This window comes from Arachis hypogaea, chromosome 12, assembly GCF_003086295.3.
Source record: "Arachis hypogaea cultivar Tifrunner chromosome 12, arahy.Tifrunner.gnm2.J5K5, whole genome shotgun sequence".
NCBI lineage: Eukaryota > Viridiplantae > Streptophyta > Magnoliopsida > Fabales > Fabaceae > Arachis > Arachis hypogaea.
In genome coordinates, this window is record NC_092047.1 from 73,037,900 (window position 1) to 73,051,145 (window position 13,246).

Consider the following 13,246-nt stretch of genomic DNA (forward strand, 5'->3'; position numbering starts at 1 on the left):
AGAGAAGTGTTTCGGCCAAGAAGGGGAAGAGAGGGTTGTGTTGTGTGAAAATGAGGAGGAATGGAGGGCTATATATAGGGAAGGGAGGGGGGGTAAGGTTTCGGCCATATAGGGTGGGTTTGGGTGGGAAATTGATTTTGAATTTTGAAGGTAGGTGGTGTTTATGAGGTAGGTTTATGGGGAAGAGTGAATGGATGTGAGTGGTGAAGTGGTGATAGGGAAGAGAGATTGAGGTGATTGGTGAAGAGTTTTGGGGAAGAGTGTTTATGGGATTGTGTGAAAAAAGGGTGAGAAGAAGTGAGTGGAGGTAGGTGGGGATCCTGTGGGGTCCACAGATCCTGAGGTGTTTAAGGATTTACAACCTTGCACCAAATTAGGCATGCAAAATGCCCTTGCACACAACTCTGGGCGTTCAGCGCCAGATTGGTGCTTGTTCTGGGCGTTGAATGCCCATTTGTTGCCCATTTCTGGCGTTGAACGCCAGAACCATGCTTGTTCTGGGCGTTCAGTGCCAGCTCTTCTCCAGGGTGCAATTCTGGCGTTCAAACGCCCAGATGCTGCCTATTTTGCGCGTTCAGCGCTAGAACCATGCTCTGTTCTGGCATTGAACGCCAGCCAAATGCTTCTTACTGGCGTTTAAACGCCAGTAAGGTCTTCCTCCAGGGTGTGATTTTTCTTCTGCTGTTTTTGATTCTGTTTTCAATTTTTATATTTATTTTGTGACTCCACATGATCATGAACCTAATAAAACATGAAAAACAATAAAAATAGAATTTAGATAAAAATTGGATTGCCTCCCAATAAGCGCTTCTTTAATGTCAATAGCTTGACAGTGGGCTCTCATGGAGCCTCACAGATGTTCAGAGCATTGTTGAGACTCTCCAACACCAAACTTAGAGTTTGGATATGGGAGTTCAATACCAAACTCAGAGTTTGGTTGTGGCCTCCCAACACCAAACTTAGAGTTTGACTGTGGGGGCTCTAGTTGACTCTGCAATGAGAGAAGCTTACTGTGCTTCCTCTCCATGGGTACAGAGAGAGATCCTTGAGTTTTAAACACAAGGTTGTCCTTATTTACTTGAAGGATCAATTCTCCTCTGTCCACATTAATCACAGCTCTTGCTGTGGCTAGGAAGGGTCTTCCAAGGATGATGAATTCATCCTCATCCTTCCCAGTATGTAGGACTATGAAATCAGCAGGGATGTAAAGGCCTTCAACCTTTACTAACACGTCCTTTACTTGTCCATAGGCCTATTTTCTTGAATTGTCTGCCATCTCTAATGAGATTTTAGTGGCTTGCTGATGACAAGTCATCTTAGCCTAGTTTCACTAGCCTTTTTCTTTTGTTTTCAATTGAATTATGCACTTTCTTGAGCCAAAAGCAAGCCAATTTGGTAGATTTTCATGTTTCCTTTGATTTAATCAACCATGTATGAATTCATGCCATTTCATGAGGTTTTATGCTATAAATGTCACATATTATGAAAGAATGAATATCTCATGATTTTGAGCATAGCTTTGATATGTTTGGTTGATTAATGATAGGTGAAGAAAGCTTGGAGAAAGGTTGATGCAAGGAGGAATGACTTGAGTCTTGGATTAATTATGAACCAGGAAGCAAAAGCTGGACCAAAAGTTAGCCCCTAACTTTTTGGCTAACTTTTGGGCAAAAGTTGGAGCAAAAGTTAGCCCCTAACTTTTTGGCTAACTTTTGGCATGAAAAACACTCCCTGGATGCACCAAAAGTTTGCGCCAACGTTAGCCCCTAACTTTCTGGCTAACGTTGGCGCTTGAAAAACTCCCTGGGCTAGCAAAAGTTTGCGCCAACGTTAGCCCCTAACTTTTTGGCTAACGTTGGCGCCATGAATAACTAAGGGGAGGCCAACGTTGGAGCAAAAGTTAGACCCCTAACTTTTGCCCCAACGTGGGTATCAGCAAAACAAGGGTGCTGATGTGAAAAGTTGGAGCAAAAGTTAGACCCTAACTTTTACTCCAACTTTCACTCAAGCTTTCATGATTCCAACCCGGTTCAATTCGGTTCTTTTCCAAACTCCAAGAGCAATCAACCAAGGCCTCTCTCAACCCAATTCCACCAAGAGCAAAGGCCCAATTGAAGGCTTGAAGACCATTTGAAGAAAGTGTATAAATAGATTAGAATTTAAGTTTTAAGGGAGCTTCCCTTTTAGTTTTTCAGAATAGCTTTCTTTAGAGTTTTGCTTAGAGCTCACCTTTTTTTTTCTTAGCATTGTTGTTTAATTGAAGAGAATTTGGGAGGAGAATTGATCTCTCTTCTTCCTTATTCTTGCCCAGCACTCTTTACTTTTCTTGTCTTGGATTTTGGGTGGAGAATTGAAGAAATTCTGTTTCAATCTCACCTTGGGATCTTGTTTAATTTTCTGCTTAATTGAATTTCAGTTTCGGTTCATTGTTCTTCATCTACTTTCTTTGCAATTTACAATCTCCTTTGCAATTGTTCTTGTTGGATCTAGGAAGGCATTGAGATCTAGACTTGATTTTCTAGTCTCTTGGGTCCTGAGATCTGAATTCTCAATTTACATCCTCTGTTTACTGTTTTCATGGTCATTTTACTTTTCTGTTTTAAGATCCGGTTTGATTCAAGACATCCTTTACTTCTCTGTTTGTTGCAATTTACTTTTCCTTGTTTAATTTCTGCAAATCCAACTCCCAATTCCCTTTACAATTCAAGCCATTTACATTTCTTGCACTTTAAGATTCTGCAATTTACATTTCTTGCGTTCTAAGTTTCTGCCATTTAATTTCTTGCTCTTTAAGATTCAGCACTTTAAATTCCAGTTCTCTTTAATTTCATGCAATTCACCCATTTCCTTTACTTTCTATGCAATTTAAATTCTGCAAATCACAAATCTCTCAATCAAATCTTGATTCGCTTGACTAAATCAACCACTAAACTAAAATTGCTCAATCCTTCAATCCCTGTGGGATCGACCTCACTCCCGTGAGTTATTATTACTTGATGCGACCCGGTGCACTTTCCGGTTAGTTTTGGGTGTTTTGGAGAAATTCGTTTCTCCGCGAAAATATCCCATCAAGTTTTTGGCGCCGTTGCCGGGGATTGATTAGATTGACAATGATTAAGTGAGGTGGTGATCTAGATCTAGCATTTTTATTTTCTGTTCCTTTAATTTTCAATTAACCCACTAACTGTTTGAATTTTTGCTTAAGCTAACTAAAACTTCATTCTAGCAATAGATTGAAGTATCACTAGTTTGTGTGTTTCTTATGTTATGCTTGTATGTCAGGTACAAGAAGAAATACACCCATCTTTCATGAACAAGACGAAAGAACTCTTAGAAGGTTAAGAAGAGCTGAAAGAGGAAAAAATATTGTTGGAGAAGAGGAATCAGAAGAAGAATTCCAAGATATGGAGGAACATTCAACCAATCCACCAGGTGGTGCAAACAACAACAATAACAATCCACCCCAGAGGAGAGTTTTAGCTTCCTATACTTTTGCAAATCCTAGACATTGTGGAAGTAGCATCTTAACTCCAAATGTCAATGCAAACAATTTTGAACTAAAGCCACAACTCATCACTTTGGTTCAAAACAATTGCTCTTTTGGTGGAGGACCACTTGAAGATCCGAACCAACACCTATCCACCTTCTTGAGGATTTGTAACACTGTTAAAACTAATGGTGTGCCTCCTGACAACTACAAGCTATTGTTATTCCCATTTTCTCTCAGAGACAAGGCCACTCAATGGTTGGAATCCTTTCCAAGAGACAGCATCAGCAATTGGGATGATCTGGTAACCAAGTTCCTTGCCAAATTTTACCCACCTCAAAGGATCATAAGGTTGAAGACTGAGGTACAAACATTTACACAAATGGAGGCTGAACCCATCCATGAGGCATGGGAGAGATACAAGGCTCTAATCAGGAAATGTCCTCCTGAAATATTCACTGAGTGGGATAAGCTGCAGAATTTCTATGAGGGCTTAACATTGAAATCTCAAGAAGCTTTGGATCATTCAGCTGGAGGTTCCTTGCAACTCATGAAAACTGCAGAGGAAGCTCAAAATCTCATTGATATGGTGGCTAACAACCAATATTTCTTTGCTCATCAAAGAAACCGCCAACCCTCACAAAGGAGAGGAGTAATGGAGCTAGAAGGAGTGGACTCAATCTTGGCTCAAAACAAGATGATGCAGCAGCAATTTCAACAATAATTTGAACAAATGGCCAAGAGGATTGATAGTCTCCAAGTTGCAGCAGTTAACACTAGCCAACCATCAACCACATGGGGGCAAAATGAAGAAACTCAGGAAGAACAACAACAAGAGCAAGTACAGTATATGCACAACCAAGGACCAAATGAAGTGTATGGTGATACATACAATCCATCCTGGAAGAACCACCCAAACCTCAGATGGGGAGATAATCATACCCAAAACCAACAACCATGGCAGAGGAACTCAAACCAAAACAACCCAAGAAGCAACCAAAACCACAACCAGCAGCAAACTAACCAAAACCCCTACAGAAAACCTCAAAACAACTATCCCAACCCCAACCAAAATGCCTACCATCCACCACCCACATCTCATAACCCACCTCAAGTATCACCTGAAGCCCAGAGAATCACTAACTTGGAGGCCGTGATAGACAAAATGTTGAAATACCAGGAAATGACAACCAAGAATCAGGAAGCATCCCTGAAGAGCCTAGAGAGACAGATGGGGCAAATCTCCAAGCAGATTTCTCTTGAGAGACCTTCAAGCTCACTACCGAGTGACACAATCCCAAATCCTAAGGAAGAATGCAAGGCAATACAATTAAGGAGTGGGAGAACATTGATGAGCAACAATGACACTACTAAGAAGCAAGTAGAGAGCAGCAAAAGACCAATAGAAGAGGAACAGCCAACACACACAGAGGAAGCCAATGATGATAATGCAATAGCAAGCAAGGAAGCTTCAAAGCAAACTCAAGCAAAGGAGGAAAAATCAAAAATTCCAAAAAGAGGGAATGAAGCAGTTGAAGAGCCAACCAAGAATCAAAAGCAACAAGCAGAGAAAACCTTTGTACCTCCACTGCCATATCCCCAGAGGTTCAACAAAGAAACCAAGGACCAACAATTTCATAAGTTCCATGAGACTTTCAAAAGCTGGAAATAAATATTCCCTTGGCTGAAGCACTTGAGCAAATGCCTCTGTATGCCAAGTTTTTGAAGGAGCTTATCAACAAAAAAAGAAGTTGGCATGAGAAGGAAACCATACTGCTCACAGAGGAATGCAGGGCTTTGATTCAAAAAGGGTTTCCCCCTAAGCTTGAAGATCCAGGGAGCTTTTTGCTACCTTGCACCATTGAGGAATTAACCATCACTAAAGCAATGTGCGATCTAGGAGCAAGTATCAACTTAATACCATCCTCCTTGGTAAAAAAGCTGCATATAGAGGAAGTTAAACCAGTACAGATATCTCTAGAGCTAGTAGATAAGTCAATAGTATACCCCAGGGGTATGATTGAAAACCTTCTGGTTAAGGTGGACAATTTCATATACCCTGCAGATTTTGTGGTTCTAGATTCAGAAGGGGATGATGGTGACTCTATTATTCTGGGAAGGCCATTCTTGGCCACTGCTAGAGATATCATAGACATAGAGGAAGGAGAATTAACTCTCAGAATGCATGACAGGAGTGTCACTCTGAAGGTGTTACCAGAAGCACAGTTTGGCAATGAGAAGAAAAACTATATGGAACTTGACAAGGAAGAATCACAGTTAAAGGAAGAAAGCAACAAGGCGATTCACAACAACATCCCAAGGCAAAAGATTGTGCAAACTGATGAAGAAGTCCAAGAGAATATTGGAGTATTAGCCACTGAAAGGATGAAAGATCCCCAAGGTAAGCCTACGGCCAGAAAAGAAAGGTCAACAAAAGAAAGGATGAAACGCAGAAACAAAACAAAAAGGGGTTGGAAGAACAGGAAGATTCCAACAGAGGGGCTTTCCAAAGGTGACAAAGTACAATTGATATATCAACAACTGGGAGCAAGCCGACAGACTGATGACTATTACAATGTCAGCAACATACTCTCGTTGGAACATGCTGAAATTGAACACCAAGAACAAAGAGGAGGATCACAGTCAGGGGAGACAAGTTGAGGCACTACAACCCTCAACCACCATAAAAGAAAGCTCTAATGTCAAGCTAGTGACAATAAAAGAGCGCTCCATGGGAGGCAACCCATGATTTAAGATTTATGTCATTTTAAATTCAATAAGTTATGATCATCTGAGCATGAAATTTATTTTCATAGACGTACTCAATGAATGCATGCAAAATTTTTTTTCATATGCTAAGACTCCTAAAGTTTGGTGTGCCTTCAAGCACACCAAACCAGTGTTGCAAACATTTTCATACTATATGCTTAGCATGTGACCAAACACTAAGTTTGGTATTTCTCTTCTCATGAAAATAAAAAAAATCATGCATCAATGATCATACATTATCTCTTACTGAGACTTTTCAATTAAAAAGAAATCATACTCTATGATGAAGGCATCAATTGTGATTTACCACTAGCATCTCACATCTACCCCTTAAGCAAGATACAAGTTTGGTGTTCACCAAACTTTGATGCACGGATTTAGGGGCACAATTGATCCTTCATGAAAAAAAAAAGAGAGAGAAAAAGGAAAATTATGATAAAAACATCTCTTATAAACATTTGACCAAGAATGACATTGGGATTTCAATTTCACTAGTTGGAGGGAGAACCACATATTTTCAAACATATGACCAAACATTAAGTTTGGTGTCCTCCAAGGAAAGTCACGGTCCAAATGGATATAAGGAATGATAATTCATATAGTGTTAATAAAAAGAAGCACTATTGCCACGGTTTGATATAGCTAATGTGTGTTGTCTTGTTGTGATGACTAGATGGTCAAAGAACACTTTATGAAAGAGACAAGACAAAGGAAAGCATAGCATGAGGACAAAATCTTATCACATGCTTCAAAAAGAGAATCTGCCACTCCTTGAGATGATCACGGCAAAGACAATTGAAGAAGCAAGCTTTGTCTTCATTCATCCTTACATGCACACCTTTGATTCACATAGTATCTAATTGCATCCTAGCCCTTCATTGTTCATTTAAATAACATACCACCTCCAAACCATGCATGTGACCGAACCTTTGCACTCCAACCATTTAAACTTCCCTTCATCATTTCTCATCATAACAAGCTCGGCCTCAAATTTCATCCTTCTCCAAACACACATCAAAATCTCTAACATTCTTCACACTCCCTTTAACCTCAAGAGTCTCAAACAACCAAGTGATCATGGCCTCTTCCTCAAGAACCAAACGAATAAGAGGGAAAGATCCCATGGTGGAGGAGAGTACCCCTGAATATGACCAATGGAGATTCAAATCTCGGTACCATCAGATGCAAATTGAATGGATGAATCAGAAGAAGATATATCCAGAAATTCCACTCTGGCTGCCGGATGATGGATGCCAAGAAATGAAGGACAAAATTCGAAAGAGGAGGTGGGAGGAACTCATATCACGAATCACCCGAATCAATGCTAATATCATAAGAGAATTCTATGCCAATGTCTCAAGGCTTGACATGAGTGAGGCCCTAACATACAAGAGTTGTGTGCAGGGAGTGGAAGTAAATTTTAGCTCAGAAGCAATCAAAAAGTCTTGGGACTAAAATCAGTTCGCTTTAGTGAACCGGGATACCACCAAAGGGTAAATGGTGATCCGGATTATGATGGGATTGCTAGAGATATTTGTATGGAAAACTCAGAGTGGGAAGGAGATGACAAGAATAAATACAAGTATTTGAAGAGATTTAACCTTACCCCGGAAGCAAAGGGATGGTATGAGTTGTTGAAAAGATCAATTCTGGGCACAGTAAACACCTCAGAAGTTAACAAGAATAGAGCTATTATGTTGCATTGCATAATTGTGGGAGGAGAGGTAAAAGTTCATGAAATTCTGGCAAAGGACATTCAAAAGCTGGCTGAGAAGAATTCGGCCGGATCTTGGTTGTACTATCCGAGTACCATTTGGAGGTTGTGTGCAAAGGCTAAAGTTCCAATGGAAGAGGAGAATCCAATGTGGTTAAGCCAAGGCATGCCTATAACCATTGAAAGAATGATGATGCCCCCGGAAGCACATCAAGGCCGAAGACCACATGGAAGAAGGGAAAGAGAGGAACCAATGGAGGGAGAAGAATTACAAGAGGAAGAAGAGCCACAAGAGGAGGAGGAACAGCAGCACATTCCTCTACATAACAATCTGGACATGACTCAAATGCAGGAAGCAATTGGAAGATTATCACAACAGTACATGAGAATTCAAGAAAGGCAAGAGGAATACCATTCACTATACATGAAAAACCAACAAGCACAAGAAGAACGGGAGCAAAGAATGATGAACAAACAAAGTGAATTCGAGTCAAGATTCCTTGTGATGCAAGAAGAACATGCTTTTCAATCTCATGAATCATTTGGAAAGTTGGAACAAATGCAAGCTAAAAATTTGAGGGCTCTCAAAGAGTTCACAACACTCCAAGATGCAAGATATGAAGTCCAAGCCGACTACAACATAAATAGTCAAATCAAGCTGAACTATATTGGAGAGCATCTGCACAACATGGATCCAGCTTTTCCAACCTTTGATGAATTCTTCAAAAGGAGAAGTGAGATAGAAGTAAGCAATGCAATGAAGCTTGAAGATAGAGTAGAGGAAGCAATGAATAGAGCTGGGTTCTGGCGGGATCAACAGACAACAGACATGGACACAGGGAACACCAGCAACCAGGTGTATGAAAGAAGAAAGAAAAAGCATGACAAATAAAAGGTGGACTTGCTCCTTGTTCAACACTAAGAAAGCATGCATTGTGTCTGTTTTGAGTGGTCCTTGCATCTTTAAGTAGTTGTCATAATTAATAGTCTTTGCATTTTGTTTGTTTCTCTTAGAATAAGTAAGCTAGTCTATGTGTGTGCTTGTGTGTTTACTTTCACTGAACAAAAAGCATGCTTTGTCCCCTGCATTTTCAATTCAATAAAAGAAATGTTTGAATGTGAAGTGAGATAGTTCTCTGTTAAGATAGAAGTAAAATAAAAGTAAGTGGTGGTATGTGTGTGATTGTATAATAGCTCACCTTTAATGAATAAGAACACTAGGATGTCTCCTCTTAAGTAGAAAGTAGCTACTGTCTATGAATCTCAATTGAATAAAAATCCTTGGTTAGAAAGAAAAACAAAAAGAAAAAAAAGGGAAGAAAAAGAAATAGCCAAGAAATGGCAAAACAAAAGAAAAACAAAAAGAAACAAAGCTGGACACCAATAGCTTGAACCTTAGAATATATGCCTGTGGTGTCTTTGTATTAGGATCTGCTTGGATTATTAAGCTCTTTGGAGTGCATCAACACTTGATGACTTGGGTTAACTAACCCGGGATCATCAGCTAAAAGTCCACTATCAAGAGCAACCTAACTACAAGGCATTTAGTAGCCCAAAGAGGTGCTGGGCATCAATGTTCTAAGAAGGAATGTGAGCCAAGTGTCTATAGTGAATAATGTGTCAAGTATAAAGAAAAGGAAATGAACTTGCTACACATGACACTCAAATAAAGCTCATGAACAAGATAATAGCCAAGGATAAAGGAATAATGAGAGGTCATAGCAGTATGTTACTTGAAACTTGAAAGAGGCTTTCTAGGCTTAAGAGTCAATAAGAGGTGAGTGTGTACATATCCACATAAAACCCCATGAACTACCAATAACACTCTACTAGCATGAACATCCTCTTCCATTTCATTCTTTCTTCTCAATAATTCATTTCTTGATTGGGGACAAGCAAGCTTTAAGTTTGGTGTTGTGATGACAAGTCATCTTAGCCTAGTTTCACTAGCCTTTTTCTTTTGTTTTCAATTGAATTATGCACTTTCTTGAGCCAAAAGCAAGCCAATTTGGTAGATTTTCATGTTTCCTTTGATTTAATCAACCATGTATGAATTCATGCCATTTCATGAGATTTTATGCCATAAATGTCACATATTATGAAAGAATGAATATCTCATGATTTTGAGCATAGCTTTGATGTGTTTGGTTGATTAATGATAGGTGAAGAAAGCTTGGAGAAAGGTTGATGCAAGGAGGAATGACTTGAGTCTTGGATTAATTATGAACCAGGAAGCAAAAGCTGGACCAAAAGTTAGCCCCTAACTTTTTGGCTAACTTTTGGGCAAAAGTTGGAGCAAAAGTTAGCCCCTAACTTTTTGGCTAACTTTTGGCATGAAAAACACTCCCTGGATGCACCAAAGGTTTGCGCCAACGTTAGCCCCTAACTTTCTGGCTAACGTTGGCGCTTGAAAAACTCCCTGGGCTAGCAAAAGTTTGCGCCAACGTTAGCCCCTAACTTTCTGGCTAACGTTGGAGCCATGAATAACTAAGGGGAGGCCAACGTTGGAGCAAAAGTTAGACCCCTAACTTTTGCCCCAACGTTGGTATCAGCAAAACAAGGGTGCTAATGTGAAAAGTTGGAGCAAAAGTTAGACCCTAACTTTTACTCCAACTTTCACTCAAGCTTTCATGATTCCAACTCGGTTCAATTCGGTTCTTTTCCAAACTCCAAGAGCAATCAACCAAGGCCTCTCTCAACCCAATTCCACCAAGAGCAAAGGCCCAATTGAAGGCTTGAAGACCATTTGAAGAAAGTGTATAAATAGATTAGAATTTAAGTTTTAAGGGAGCTTCCCTTTTAGTTTTTCAGAATAGCTTTCTTTAGAGTTTTGCTTAGAGCTCACTTTTATTTTTCTTAGCATTGTTGTTTAATTAAAGAGAATTTGGGAGGAGAATTGATCTCTCTTCTTCCTTGTTCTTGCCCAGCACTCTTTACTTTTCTTGTCTTGGATTTTGGGTGGAGAATTGAAGAAATTCTGTTTCAATCTCACCTTGGGATCTTGTTTAATTTTCTGCTTAATTGAATTTCAGTTTCGGTTCATTGTTCTTCATCTACTTTCTTTGCAATTTACAATCTCCTTTGCAATTGTTCTTGTTGGATCTAGGAAGGCATTGAGATCTAGACTTGGTTTTCTAGTCTCTTGGGTCCTGAGATCTGAATTCTCAATTTACATCCTCTGTTTACTGTTTTCATGGTCATTTTACTTTTCTGTTTTAAGATCCGGTTTGATTCAAGACATCCTTTACTTCTCTGTTTGTTGCAATTTACTTTTCCTTGTTTAATTTCTGCAAATCCAACTCCCAATTCCCTTTACAATTCAAGCCATTTACATTTCTTGCACTTTAAGATTCTGCAATTTACATTTCTTGCGTTCTAAGTTTCTGCCATTTAATTTCTTGCTCTTTAAGATTCAGCACTTTAAATTCCAGTTCTCTTTAATTTCATGCAATTCACCCATTTCCTTTACTTTCTATGCAATTTAAATTCTGCAAATCACAAATCTCTCAATCAAATCTTGATTCGCTTGACTAAATCAACCACTAAACTAAAATTGCTCAATCCTTCAATCCCTGTGGGATCGACCTTACTCCCGTGAGTTATTATTACTTGATGCGACCCGGTGCACTTTCCGGTTAGTTTTGGGTGTTTTGGAGAAATTCGTTTCTCCGCGAAATATCCCATCAAGTTTTTGGCGCCGTTGCCGGGGATTGATTAGATTGACAATGATTAAGTGAGGTGGTGATCTAGATCTAGCATTTTTATTTTCTGTTCCTTTAATTTTCAATTAACCCACTAACTGTTTGAATTTTTGCTTAAGCTAACTAAAACTTCATTCTAGCAATAGATTGAAGTATCACTAGTTTGTGTGTTTCTTATGTTATGCTTGTATGTCAGGTACAAGAAGAAATACACCCATCTTTCATGAACAAGACGAAAGAACTCTTAGAAGGTTAAGAAGAGCTGAAAGAGGAAAAAATATTGTTGGAGAAGAGGAATCAGAAGAAGAATTCCAAGATATGGAGGAACATTCAACCAATCCACCAGGTGGAGCAGACAACAACAATAACAATCCACCCCAGAGGAGAGTTTTAGCTTCCTATACTTTTGCAAATCCTAGACATTGTGGAAGTAGCATCTTAACTCCAAATGTATATGCAAACAATTTTGAACTAAAGCCACAACTCATCACTTTGGTTCAAAACAATTGCTCTTTTGGTGGAGGACCACTTGAAGATCCGAACCAACACCTATCCACCTTCTTGAGGATTTGTACACTGTTAAAACTAATGGTGTGCCTCCTGACAGCTACAAGCTATTGTTATTCCCATTTTCTCTCAGAGACAAGGCCACTCAATGGTTGGAATCCTTTCCAAGAGACAGCATCAGCAATTGGGATGATCTGGTAACCAAGTTCCTTGCCAAATTTTACCCACCTCAAAGGATCATAAGGTTGAAGACTGAGGTACAAACATTTACACAAATGGAGGCTGAACCCATCCATGAGGCATGGGAGAGATACAAGGCTCTAATCAGGAAATGTCCTCCTGAAATGTTCACTGAGTGGGATAAGCTGCAGAATTTCTATGAGGGCTTAACATTGAAATCTCAAGAAGCTTTGGATCATTCAGCTGGAGGTTCCTTGCAACTCATGAAAACTGCAGAGGAAGCTCAAAATCTCATTGATATGGTGGCTAACAACCAATATTTCTTTGCTCATCAAAGAAACCGCCAACCCTCACAAAGGAGAGGAGTAATGGAGCTAGAAGGAGTGGACTCAATCTTGGCTCAAAACAAGATGATTGCAGCAGCAATTTCAACAATAATTGAACAAATGGCCAAGAGGATTGATAGTCTCCAAGTTGCAGCAGTTAACACTAGCCAACCATCAACCACATGGGCAAAAATGAAGAAACTCAGGAAGAACAACAACAAGAGCAAGTACAGTATATGCACAACCAAGGACCAAATGAAGTGTATGGTGATACATACAATCCATCCTGGAAGAACCACCCAAACCTCAGATGGAGATAATCATACCCAAAACCAACAACCATGGCAGAGGAACTCAAACCAAAACAACCAAGAAGCAACCAAACTACAACCAGCAGCAAACTAACCAAACCCTACAGAAAACCTCAAACAACTATCCCAACGCCAACCAAATGCCTACCACCCACCACCCACATCTCATAACCCACCTCAAGTATCACCTGAAGCCCAGAGAATCACTAACTTGGAGGCCGTGATAGACAAATGTTGAAATACCAGGGAAA